We start from the raw sequence: 13,535 nt of genomic DNA, 5'->3' as shown, positions 1-13,535 counted from the left end.
TGTTACAACCCCATCCAAAATACCAAGCTTTCCATCAAATGGCAGTTCCCCTAGCTCACAGTATTGTTCCTCGTTATCTCTTCATAGGTTCAGGGAATTAAAGACAGTGCAGTGATCTGAACGAGTATGATGGTTATGGTGGAGGAGGTGAGGATCAATGCTCTGGATTACAGGACCTGCAGCATTACCACAGTTTTCTATTCACATCGCCTCTAGGGCAGGAGGTGGGTTTCCAAGCATCAGACGTGCCCACTCAACAAATTCACAACCCACTGCACTCAGTGTATACCCCAAGGCAAGCCCACAGCTTTGCTGTTATATGGAAGTCAAACCTATAACTGTGATTTAGAAAGTAAGGTCTCCGGAGTTCTGATCAATAAGCAAATCAAACGTTTAAAATACTTTGTGTTCTTATTACAAAATCACAAGACAGTGGAAAATTAATCTTACAAAATAACTGAACTCATAATGCATATGATTTTTTTTTTCCTTCCTGAGCTCTATGCGAATTCTTTCCTAAATTGCCCATCTTGCATAATTTTAATTGGATCCCAGAACACCATGACCTTGATGTAGCAGCTACAGTATCTCAGTGCTGTCTTCTACAGTTATATATGGTGCAGCGCCTTCCAAATCTGTGAACCCTGGGAGATCAGAATTGTGTGCTGTGCAGTGCTATTTTTCTTACGTCCAAACATTTCTGATTCAAGGTCTTCCAAGAAGGCTTTGATTGCATTGGAAGGTCACCAAGATAAAGAACCCACTTTGGTAACTAGCTGAGTTTCTCATAAACTGCACTGTAGGACAACTGCTAGTTAGGAGTGATATTCCAGCTTTACTCTCAGAGCCAGGATATTGCTTGTGTGATACTCTCTCTAAGAATGTGAGCATAGCTGGAAACATGAACCATGCCTTGAGATTACTGCCACCTCCTGTGCAGAAGTCAGGGAGGTCACTTCAGTACTAAGCAATGCAAGAGACAGTTCTGCAAATGTGGGCGATCTTTGATTCTGGTGGTACTATGATGCTGTTACTCACACAGTACTATAGCTCTCTGGAACAAATCTTGTAGGCTTGTAAAAGTCACAAAAGCCTGGCCTTCAGTACAAACGGATACTTTCAGAAAAATTCTCATTCTCCCTTGACATCACAAGGATATTTTTCCAAATTGGTAAATCACCAGAGAGAATTTAAAGATAATCCAAAATTGCAACATCTAGCTGTGTAGATTGACGCTGTAGCATTCAGTATGGTGGAAGAACTTAAAAATGGGGAACTTTTGCCATCTTTTCATATAAATATGCTGAGAGAGTCCCTGCAGACTAAGATACTGAGCAGTGGAAACAGCAAGGGTAAAAAAGGCCTTTATCACACAAATTATTTTACACTTGTATCTTTAAATCTTCATTTCACCAAGTCAGCAGGTCCAGCACTATGACCTCCCTGTATGTAACACGTCAGTGTTTTCTCAGGGCGATCTGGAAAATAACTTATCTCAAAGGGCAGAGTGCTGGAATTTTTTAGACTCCACGGCAAGTTTCAGAAAACCTCTTTTCACTCTCATTCCAGCTCATTAGCCAGTCTCAGTCTTCAATTAGACATCAATATGACATCACCATTTGAGTCACCACCTGGAAGGAATGCCTTGTTATCAAAGAGCTAAGGCAAATTCTACTAGATTTCCTTACAGAAAACATTTTTTTCCCAAAAGGTAGCAACAACAAGATAACTAGTCAAAGTACTCCTCCCTCCCTAAAGTCAGCACAAACACCAACCTCCTCAAGCTACTGAGGGATGCAGTGGAAGAACAGAGGTTTGTGCTTCCTCAACAGGCTTGTGGTATCTTTCCTGTCTCTCCTGACGAGTCCTGCTGCTCCAGTGTTCTTCTTGTTCACCAGGCTTCCTTTAGTAATTCCAAATAAACTGTTCTTCAAATTGAGGCTATATTAACTTTTCATTGCAAAATAATTCAAGATCTCTAAACATGTGGAAGACTAAAATTTCTCTTTTGTTTTAACCTTTTATCACAAAACTGCTGGGACCACAAAGGCTTTAGGCTTCATGGCATCTGGAGCTGTAAGCCATCCACGGCCTTTGAGGCTTGCTGCTCTAGGACCAGGAATTTGAAAGCCCATGCGGATTGAGCTCCCCAGCTCTGAAGAAGCAAGGCTGAAGGACTTCTCTTGAGCAAGGCTCTCAGATGTTCTGCTGGACCACTGTGATCCTGGTACCGAAAGCCCTGGGCCATGTTTCTAGGATGCGCAGCTCCTTCATACAGAAAGCCTTAGGCCAGGTAGTCCAAGGCTTGCAGACAGCACTTGCTTGAATCAGTTGCTACAGAGTATACTTCATTTTGGGAATGTCACTAGAAACAAATAAATAAACTGAAAACCTCTCATGAGTGGGGAAGTCTGGACTGTAGTCAGCCCCATGTTCAAATCTGTCTCCAGTCCTTTTAAGATACTTTGGTCTTTACAAACAGTTTGGTACCAAACTTCACCAACTTGACGTTTTTATGCTGAGACATGGTGATCACTGAGGGAAGGCTCACAGGAGGACAGACAAAGCTAGGCCTCAAAGAGAAACTGCAGCCTTTGCTCACTCTGACTCTTAAAATCTTACAAACCCATTTGTGTCTATTTTTTTTTTTTTTTTTAAATTTCAAGCCCTTTTGAGCCACATGCCAGGTTTCAGTCTGATGATACCTGAATGGCCAGAGACCTGAGGTGATGGGGACACCAGGGAGGGCGGCCAGGCCAGGACCATGTGTCCCCCTCAGCAGTGGCAGTGCTGAGCAGCCCCACCCACATGGGGAGGAAGCCCTGAAAACAGCCATGTAAAACATACCAAAAGAACCCCAAACAAAAAAAAAAACACACCACAATTAAAAAGACACTATAACATCTGTGAAGACATGCTCCCAGGCATAGATTCATACAATCATAGAATCATTTCAGTTGGAAGAGACCCTCAGGATCATCGAGTCCAACCATAACCTAACTCTAGCACTAAACCATGTCCCTAAGAACCTCGTCTGAACACCTTCTAAACACCTCCAGGGATGGTGACTCCACCACCTCCCTGGGCAGCCTGTTCCAATGCTTGACAACCCTTTCCATGAACAATTTTTTCCTAATATCCAATCTGAAACTTCTCTGCTGCAACCTGAGGCCATTTCCTCTCATCACTTGCTACTTGGCAGAAGAGACCAGCCCCTTCCATGCTACAACCTCCTTTCAGGGAGCTGTAGACAGCATGCTGCTTTTCACCAGATTTTAACTTTTTGACAGAGCCCCTCACGACTTGTTATGGCGCCCTCTGGGCAGGATGCACATTACCACCAACCGACCTGAGGAGGTGCTGCCAAGGAAGCAGTTTTGTTACTGTTCGCCAGAGGCAATCCATCCACTGATTGCCCCCCACAGGCCCTGCCCGGCTCCCACCACTTGCCCCCACAATGGTAGCGGGGACAGGGCAGGGAGCGTCAGCCACCACTGTGCCCCAGCCTCAGGGAGACGACACAAAATGGCAGCCAAGGCAGCCCACTGAGACCCCACTGCCTTATGAACAGTGGCCCCGTGACTGAAACAGCTTAATTTCCACAAACATTTATAAATCAAAGGTGCTCCACCATGTGTGTTCTCTTTTATAAAAGATGACAGTCTCTTGGTTTTCCAGGTAGCATGAAAGAGGCAGCAAATGCAACAGGCAGGACCCATCCCTGGTCCCCTGTCCCCTCAGGCAGCTCTCAGGAGCAGCGGCATGTCACCCCCTGTTTAGAGAGGAACAAAAATCTGAAGCCAGTGCCCCTCCTTGGTGGGAGACACTTCCTGTTGGACACTCTCATGTCCCTAGCAAACAAATAAAACCTCCTTGCTTCACACTTTCGCTCTGTTCTCCAAAGCGCAGCATTGAATGGGGGGCAAACCAGCATTACATTTTTAAGCGCTTCTTGTCTTGTTCATAGAATCATTGAATGGTTTGCACTGGAAGGTCCAATCCCCTTGCCATAGGCAGCAACATCTTCCACTTGACCAGGTTGCTCAGAGACCCATGCAACCTGGCCTTGAACACTTCCAGGGACGAAGCATCCACAGCTTCCCTGGGCAACCCATCCCAATGCCTCACCACCCTCATAATAAAAAAATGTATTCCTTATCTCTAATCTAAGTCTACACTCTTTCAGTTTAAAGCCATTACACCTGGTCCTATCACTACATGCCCTCGTAAAAAATCCTTCTTCAGCTTTCTTGTAGGTCCCCTTTAGGTAGTGGAAGGCTTATAGAAGGTCTCTCAGGATACCTCTTGAAGCTGAACAACCCCAACTCTCTCAGACTGTCCTCACAGCAGAGGTGTTCCATCCCTCTGATCATCTTGGTGGCCTCCTCTGGACCCACTCCAACAGGTCCAAGTCCTTCTCACACTGGGGACCCCAGAGTTGGGCGCAGTACTCCAAGTGGGGTCTCACGAGAGTGGAATAGAGGGGGAAGATCACCTCCCTCAACCTGCTGGTCACACTGCTTTTGATGAACTCCAGGACATGATTGTTCCCACTCTTTTGATCCACAGCCATCACAAGCAGTGGTGATGAGGTGGGCTGGTGTGGCAAGACATACTGGAAGCTTCAAACCAGCCAGGGCATCTGGGCATTTCCAGGCAGCTGAAGGGGCCCACACCACGCTCCTGGCATGGACCTGAAAAGTGGCAGTAGCACTGCGATTCTTACAGTTTTGCCGTTCATCTGCTTTTCACCAGGAAACACCTACATAAAGCTTTAGCCCCTGCTGTGATATTTCAGTGTTTGCAAATATTGCAGGGCAGAAGACAGAGGGAAGCATCTTTGCCTCCCCCGCCTTAAGGCTCAGAAAGGTCAGATTTTGAATTAATTTCATCCTGTGTAACGTTTTGGCTTGGTTTGCATTTATTCCAAGTGAGTTCACCCATTTCTACAGCAGAAATAAAAGGTCATGAAACCAGTGAATTCCCTCTCTCGTACAAGGGGTGAATCCCTTCTAGGGAGTGAATCACCAGTGAAGTGTACCAAAAGAAAAGAAAATGCAAAAATATATTCTGTGAGACTGTAATCACAGCTGGGTGCAATTATAAAATGCACAAGGGCACTTTGGATGCCATTTGCTTGCATCAATTTTTAGGATGTCTCTTTAATTTGATTGATGAACACAGAGAAAATGAATAAAACAATATTTTACCTTTTTGCTTAAAAAACCTGCCATCTTCCCTTCTGCAATATTTGGTTACGCAGTAGTAGGAGCCAGCATGAAGATCTGGCCAGACTGGGAGGAAGACAGGGAAGGGAGAGTTGAATCACTTTATACATAAGATAAATATAAAACAATCCAGGCCCTCAGCTAATACTCCACATGTTAAAAGGAGGTATGTGTGTGTATATATATGTGTGTGTCATTATGCTAGTTTTATTAGTCATCTGTTTTAGAGACTGGCTCCAACAGAAAGCGTTGGATCCAGATTTGAACACTCTGAGCAAGGAGAGTATGCAGAATTGAACTTTTGACTGAGACCGGCATGAAGATAAATGGCTTTTTGAATCCAGGTTTTTGGTTCATTGACTCCATTTGGGTTTGCTTGGTTTGTTTAGCAAAAAAATTTAGCATGACATATGAAACAAATGCATCTAAACTTATTCTGCTGGAACAAAATAGAAAGTTTCAGTGTTTGTTTACTGCAGTATATTGCTTCATACCTAATGTTTTCAGCAGAAAATCTTCCTGGTTCAAATGTTTTGAAGCATTTTTTTAAAGGCAAAAAGCTTTCCAACTCTATTGTTGGTACCCAGTACTGTTAAAAAAAAAAAAAAATTATAGCTGCCTTAATTTTTAAAGGCTGAACACCTTATGCTGTATAATTGTCTTTCCCTTTAAGAGGGAATGAACTTTGTAACCAAAATGAAAGGCAAACAAAAGGCATCCAAAATTATTAGATACTTTGTTAAGTCCTAGTTAGGAGATTTAATGAAAATATGACCAGGACCCGCTTGCACTTGACTCTTACATCCTTATCAAGAAATTCTATCTAGTCAATGTTAGGTGCTGAAACACCTAGAGGTCCCACTTTCATTTCAAATACAGAACACAAGTTCTGAAGAACAATAATAATAATAAAAAAATAATCCATTTTCAAGCCCATATCACACTTTTTTGTGCCAGGCATATGACTTTTCAAGGCCTTATTTTGGTCATCCTCATTATTTAACTTTTGAAAGATTATTCACAGAATCACAGATTCAGACCTCAGGGAGCTGACCTGTCCTCCTTTGCTCAGCTCCATAAAGATTTTTGGGTTGTGTGGAGCTGGGGAAAAAAAGAGGAACAAAAGATACTATTTTCACCTTCCTCTACTTATAGCAAAATTAAATGCAATAAATCTAAGAGTTCAGCTGTTATACAGTTATTTTACATACAGTTAGATAGGCAGCTCTATAGATAGAATACTTATGCTTTTATTTACACTTTATTACTGTCTGTATTTCACTAAAATGGTAAATAAGTGACAGGAAGAAAGCTGGGAATAACATTTGAAATAATTCTTTCTTTTTGATTAAATTCTCTATGAGAGCCTGTGAAGACAGACTAGACTCTCATGACCACAGTGACAGCAGTGTAGTGACCCAGGTGGTCAGAACTGGAAGGTGCCATTAAGACACTCCTGTGAAAAAGTTTAGTCATTCTAGGTTGGACTTCCATTTTTTTAAGCTCAATCCGGTCATGGACATCAGGAGTGGGATTATGTACATGTCACAAGTAGAGGTGTACAGGAAAACCCAAACCCCGTTCTGTAGTGGCTGCAGAAAACTGGGCACATCCAGGGTGCATTCATCGCATCCTATGAAAGGATATTTAAACCTGATCAGGGAAGTCATGCTGGGGACATGCCTGTTCTCTCCACCAACTATAAAGAGAACACAATGTGAGTAGTTTAGATACAGATACAGTATGCCAAGCTGTAAGTAACTCAAATTAGATAAGATGAATGTCATCCCCAGTCTCTTACTGCCTGATTGATCATAATACAAGTGTAAATAATCTGGCATCCAACTAATTAATGTTTCATTTCCTCAAGCACATGCTCTGACCCTAGATGAAGAGACCTTTGGGAGCTATCTTTGGTTTATAAGCTCAGTTGGTATTTCAAGTAGAGAGATATTAAATTAGGAGTATTTCTAGGAGAGTCTGCTGCTGACAAAAGGCACTGCAGGACTGAGAGAAAAGGACAAAGTTCGCAGACTTCATGGGATGGTCACAACAGAAAGACAAATGGGATTTGCTGGTTAAGAGCACCTTCTGGCTAGGGAATCACTTGAAAGTTTAAGGAAGAGATGAGCTGAGTGTAACATCCACTCCAGCACTGGACAGGGAGAATTAAACAATAAATAAAAATACTCATCTTTATACCAGAGGAGGAGAAAAAAGAGAGCAAAAAGCTATAACTTTTCCATGGACTTGTCATAATACTAACTAGGAAAAGACTGAGTGCTTATCAGCTGTGACACAGTAAACACTGCTAACCTCCTTTATTACCTCTGCACTCTCTTACTGACTTCTGTCTCCTTATGAGCACAGCAAACATTACTTTGCTGTCTGTGATTAGGCCCCTGCCATGCTAAGGCTTCTGTATGTACTGGATTTTAACCCTGTGACATTTACATGGAATAACATGGGACACATCCAGAAAGTAAAACCTATATAAAACCATTTATAAAGGCCATGGTCTGCAGATGCAAGCTACTAGGGGCCTGAAACCTTCAATACGTTTTTTCTACAGTCTCTGTTGGAGTAGGACCAAACTCCTAAGACTTTTGAATTATATTATACCACAAGGAAGAGCAAATAATAAAAGTAACTGTGAAAATATGCACACTGCTGGAATATAAATTTGAATAAAACAAAACCCTAAACACCACTTAAAGTCTATTATATTGCCAGACAGTTATGGCTTTTGCAACGAAAAAAACCCAAGTGGTTACAAAATGCTGGGCTTGCAGCAGGCAGGCAGTGGTTTTTCATAAGGTGCTGGTATTTCCAATCAGAAAACACTCTGTCAGGGTGGCAGCATGTTGCTCAAGGCATAATGTCTAATAATGCCCTCTCGCGTGGTGGGAACTCTGATCTGGCTGTCCATCACAGTGAGGTTACAGATGTCATAGTCATCCCTAAACAGTTTACAGTGGGATAGTTCGCAAATGCTCTGCTAGGAACAGAAGGGATGCTCATGTCTCTCTGTTTAGTCTGCCGGGTACGTATTTACAATAGCAAGAATAAAAAGTTTAGCAACAAACAAAACCAAGATGGAGCGTTCACAGCGAACCTTCCAAAATATTTCGGTGAAGCATCAGAGCAGAAGTTCTGCTGGCAATGGCTGAATCCTCCCAGCAGCTGTATTTGGAGTTACTGCTGCTGACAGAACTCCTGTTTGCTAACAGATTAGTTGGTAGACTGCTAACTTTGTTAACAGCAGACATGGGTATTTGTTTTAGAGAAGGTGGTGAAGTTCAGGAGCAGAAATTTTCTTGGTATGCTTGAAATAAGGTGGGCAGAGGTAGCAGGGATTTGCGGACTCAGTTATACCCAGATTCCTCCCTCAACATTTCCAGAGGAATCACTTATAACAAGAAGAGCGACATCCATACCCATAGTCTTCATGACCTGGGACTATCAAGTTCCCTTTGTGCAAGACCCTCTCTCTGCTACTGGTGCTGCTAACTTACTTCTCAGGAAATCCAGAGAGGCAAGGGGGTAACAGCACCCTGGAAATCCCTGGGGAAAAAAGTGCAGCACAAGTGAAGACAGTTTCTCTCATTTTTTAACATCTGTGCCCAGTTCAAAGACAAAGCCAAATTCTGCTGTAGGTCACAGCCTTGCACTGGATTATGGTGCAAGGCCTGGTGGGAGCTGCAGATTACAGGGGACCATTTACCCCCCTGCAGCCTGAGATAAAATCAAGCAACCACTGTAGCAAAATCAAGCTACCACTGCAATGAAGCAGCATGGAATAGGTGTTCCCATCATCTGCCACTTCATACAAGTTGGGAAGCAAGCATGCATTACTGCCAAGTAAATAAAAACAGTAGTTTTCAACAGTGAACCCTTTAGACAAGACCTCTGCTTAAAAAACACAGGAAAAAAAGTTCAAATCACAGCAGAGGTTAGATTCTGCAGCTTAGTAATAAAGTAAATAAGTCTTAAAGAGAAAATAAGTCTCTTAATAGGACCAGAAAAAAAAAATCTTCTGGAGGAATAAACTGGTCATTGTTTTCTGACAAAATTTCCAAGTTGCTTCAAAAAAATAAGAGCAATTACACGCAATGATAACGTTAAAAGAAAAACAGAACAACATCAAAGACAGATAAGCACATTTACTTGCCTTTCACATAAATGCACATGCAACCCCCATACACACTCTCCGTTAATGACTAGTGTTTACTGAAAGTAATTTCAATAAATCTGTAAAATTTCCTCCTTCCTAAAAGCCTTGAATCTTAAACATGGATCCAATTCTAGCAATTAATATTAAGGAACTCCAGAGGGTTGTGCCAAGCACCTCTGCAGAAATCTCTGCAACTGTGCAAGACATCACTACCACTCAGCTGTTTGGTGCTGCTTCTTGTCCCACCCACGTATGCATCAGTCATATATAGGTCACTTGAGAATTCTTTATATGCTACAGTGCACAGTCAGCCAGGGCAGCTTAATCTGTTCCTGCCACGGTTGTCTGACCATGATCTTGGTGAACAGTATCTGAACCCTCTCATTCAGCTCGAGGTCCCTGTGGTGGGTAATATCCAAGCTTTTGCATCGCCCATTCCAGCTCTCTACTTCAGGGCTTTTTTCCTTTTTTTTTTTTTTTTCTCCAAGGACAAAGTTATGTAGAGGCTCCTCTCAGAGAGCAGAAATTCAAGCAATTTTCTGTATTGCTTGCTCACAACCCTGATTCAGCTGTAAATAGATTCACAGCTGAAAGTCCATGCATACCATTTTTTAAGCTGCACTAAAGCTAGAGGGATGTAGACTGACATGAGCTGGTGTTAAAAATCCCACAGTACTGCATTGTTATTCAGATATTTTTCCGTGGCAGAAAATAGAGGGGGATCAGTGGGAAATCTTGGAAGAGAGGTGCTAACCCTCATCAATCCAAGGGAATGAACTCTCCAGGTGTCTGAAATTGGTAACACTTCCAGTTGCAAATAGTGTTGCAGAAACATGTGCTTACCTGCTAAAGGGAGAGGAAAACAGGACTGAATAGCAAATAAGGAAGAGTCTGCAGCAGGCTTTCGAGAGTCACATGAAAATCCTCGACAGGTGGTACAATTCGGTTGAAAAAAGTCAGCCCCTTGCAAAAAAGGCAGCTCTGCAACAAAAGATGCACAAAAAAGGAGTATTGCACATATTGCTAATCTAGGAATTGTTTCTCAAGAGCGCACTAACAAGCCCATACATGACACACGCAGAAGTGAAACAAGTGCTGTTCCATCTCATCACTACTAGAAATAAACATTTCTTCCTGCACTTTTCCCTTTTCTGTTTTGTTTTCTTCAGGGGGAGCAACTCGTTGACACCAACACTAAGAGCTACACCTGCACTACAGAGGGTGAGTTCCCATGAGCACCATCAGTGCAAGCATCCTGTGCTCCAGCGCTAAAGACACAACAGAAAAAGGTTTCAAATATGATCTCTGCTGATCACTGTTGGAGAGCAGCTGTCCTATAAGGCCTGTAAGGCCTAGAGAAGTCTTACATGCATAATTTAGAAATAGTAGAAATTCTTACTGTAGGGTTTCAAATGATGGTCATAATATCACCATCTGTCCTGACCTAGTCTTGAAGTGACTCTCTGAGATGACTGTTAAGACAACGAACAACCCCAGAGCAGTTATCTTGGTGCAGCACAGAATTTATCGTTATATGACTTACAATACAAACAACTTCACATTTTAAATATTGTTTTTTTAATCACTGGTCAATAAATGTAAAACAGTAATAGGAAAAAGATAGATATACACACAAATAGACACACAGCAGTATTCTCACACATCTGCATCCACATTCTGAGTGCGGTTCTTCGTGCCTTGCATTCTGCACAGCTGTTAGTACCAGCTCTAACGCACTGCTAAATTGAACTACGAATACACAGATCTTCTTTCTGATTCAGTTTATCCTGGGTATAAACTGCTCTTGCGTTTGTTTTGTGGCATTTCATACCCTCTTCACAAGGATGCAAATAACTGCATGTGTTTTAAAAAAGATCTATGTAAAGGTTAATCCTTCCCATGTCTGAGAGAACTAAGTAATCCCCTTATACTCCCACCTTTTGTCTGCTCTATGGGTGTGAGCTTCGTTCTGTTACCACTTATTTCACTCAAAATCAGAGGTGTTAGTTTAAATATTTAAGCGGTGTTGTGTGAAGTCAGTGCGTTTTCACTGCAATGCGTTAAGGAGCACACACGCACCAGCAGCTCAGCAGACAGCCTGCAGGATGGAAGAAACTATTCACAGCTTAGAGGCTGCAGAGCCACAAGCTGATACTCTGAATACCTGTGGGCAAGGTAGGGAAAGCAACCTTTTCAGCGACATACATGCATCAGCGAGATGACACATAAACAAACCTTAAGTGAAGGATGTATAGCAAAAAAAAAAAGACCCAAGATATGAGCACGCTGTACCAAGTAAAACTCCTGTGGGCACAGCTAGATGTTGTACTAGCATATGAAAAACTGCTCTAAGCAAAGGGAGCTGCATCAGATACATATCTTGAAATAGCTGGGTTTATATCAGGAGCATCTGCTCGAGTGGCCAGGAGAACGAGGTCTTGCAAAAGCTATGATCTTAGCTGGAAGTGGACACCATCAAAGTACTTATCTAAAATAATAGGACTTGTCATGAATGTGGCTTTGCCCCCCCCTCCCCCCCCCAACTTAAAAGGCAAATTGAAGATTCTTAATCTTCTAATTTAAAGTATATGAGAAATCCTGCTGATTTTAGACAGATATTGTGCACAGAAAGTGTAATAGTAACTATTTGGTTCTCAAAAGATTACATGCTTATGGGTATAAAAATAGTGTTTTGCTTGGAGACCCTGCTTTGACATTTCCATACTAGCAGATAAAAAAAAAAAATCCTCCATTTTTCCTATAACCTGTGATAATTTGATTAACTGGGATAATAAACCACCAACACACTGCTATTTTTCAGGATCTGAGGGGGTTACTTCAGAATAAGTCTCCACTGCCTTTTTTACTTAAATCGACCTAACTTTGACGATCAAAGCTTGGCTATTCCATCAACACATGCATGAAATATATATATTGTTTTAAAACTAGCAAATTGCATTTTTCTTGCTTTCATCTAATACCTTGTATATCCTAAACTATTTATAGGTTCAGAGCAAAGAGAAAAAGAGAATGCCTGAGAAAAAAAAACCCACAAAACTAAACATGATGCTGTTGTATAGAAGTTCCAGGAGACTGTAATTAAGCATATTTCTTGCACCAGCTGAGCAATCAGTACATTATTTTGGCACATAAAGCAAATCAAGAATTCATGTAGCCTTCTGTTATTAAGTATGGATACCGTGCCTAAAACTAAGTGTTTCTCAGAGGTAGAACTTCACGACTGCTTTACCATTTTCTCACACACAACACTGCTTATCCATCCCTCCACTTCGCTATAGGAAAAGCAGCAATACGTGTCTCTGAGGGGAACCACAGTGAACGACCCAAAATACTTCTGCAGACATAACCATCATGTAGCTTTAGAGACCTCCTGACCAGCATGGAAAGAAACATGACTCCAGAGGGTTTTGGACCCCAAAGCTGCCACAAATCCAGATTCAGCTCAAAATGCTCTGAACCACAGGGCAGTGTAATTTCCAAATATATTCCATGTGTGAGGCAGAGGAGGAAAAGCCATAGCAAGGCTGGTGATGCTGCTTGAAAGAACGGCGATTTTGGAATCTGCTCAAATTCAATGCTGCTTCTGGCAGAGAGGCTAGTTGTCTAAATTCTAGCAAATATTCCAAAACACAGGGTAAAACACAGGATCATGCATCACAGGTGCATTATATAACTGCTCTCCTTTTCTAAGTGCCTGTAACTCATTTGTGAGCATGGACAAAACTCACTTCTCACACAGCATGAACTTGCTCAGCAAAGGGCCTGTCAGCTCCTCCTCAGGACCAACAAGAGCTCCTGTAAATCAGCATTTCAGTGGAGCTGACACAGTTGCCCCACTTAAACGCACTGCGCAGCCCGCTACGGCCAGAGAAATCAGTCACACAGGCTCTAATTTTGGGTATTACTGCCTATGTCTTTTAATGCAGCCATGAGTGGCCAGCAAATAAGCTCTATCATTTCAGCGACTGCGGTCTATGAAGGGGCAAGCCAAGAATCAACATGCTGGCTGGAAATAGCGATTGCAATTAAACTACAGTCAGCCTGGCAGGTCGACGTGATCAAGGTCTGTTGTGTGAAAGCCCCCAGTGGCAACATTACAGACCTTTTTTTAT

At 42.2% G+C, this 13,535-nt stretch overlaps 1 protein-coding gene across 7 annotated transcripts in view; it reads right to left on the bottom strand.

Annotated features, from left to right (window-relative positions):
- Positions 1–13,535, bottom strand: part of PRR5 (proline rich 5) — a 97,334-nt gene that overhangs the window by 63,164 nt on the left and 20,635 nt on the right. For 6 of the 7 annotated variants that reach the window (XM_071816532.1, XM_071816543.1, XM_071816523.1 and 3 more), the window contains one exon: positions 10,246–10,383. The exons of the other annotated variant lie outside the window; for it this stretch is intronic. The gene's annotated coding sequence lies outside the window, so the exon portion shown is untranslated. The remainder of the gene's footprint in view (positions 1–10,245; positions 10,384–13,535) is intronic. 7 annotated transcript variants of the gene reach the window in all.

This window comes from Patagioenas fasciata, chromosome 1 (assembly GCF_037038585.1).
Source record: "Patagioenas fasciata isolate bPatFas1 chromosome 1, bPatFas1.hap1, whole genome shotgun sequence".
Classification (NCBI taxonomy): domain Eukaryota; kingdom Metazoa; phylum Chordata; class Aves; order Columbiformes; family Columbidae; genus Patagioenas; species Patagioenas fasciata.
Note: the sequence above shows the minus strand (reverse complement) of the source record. Positions and strands in the feature narration are given on the sequence as shown.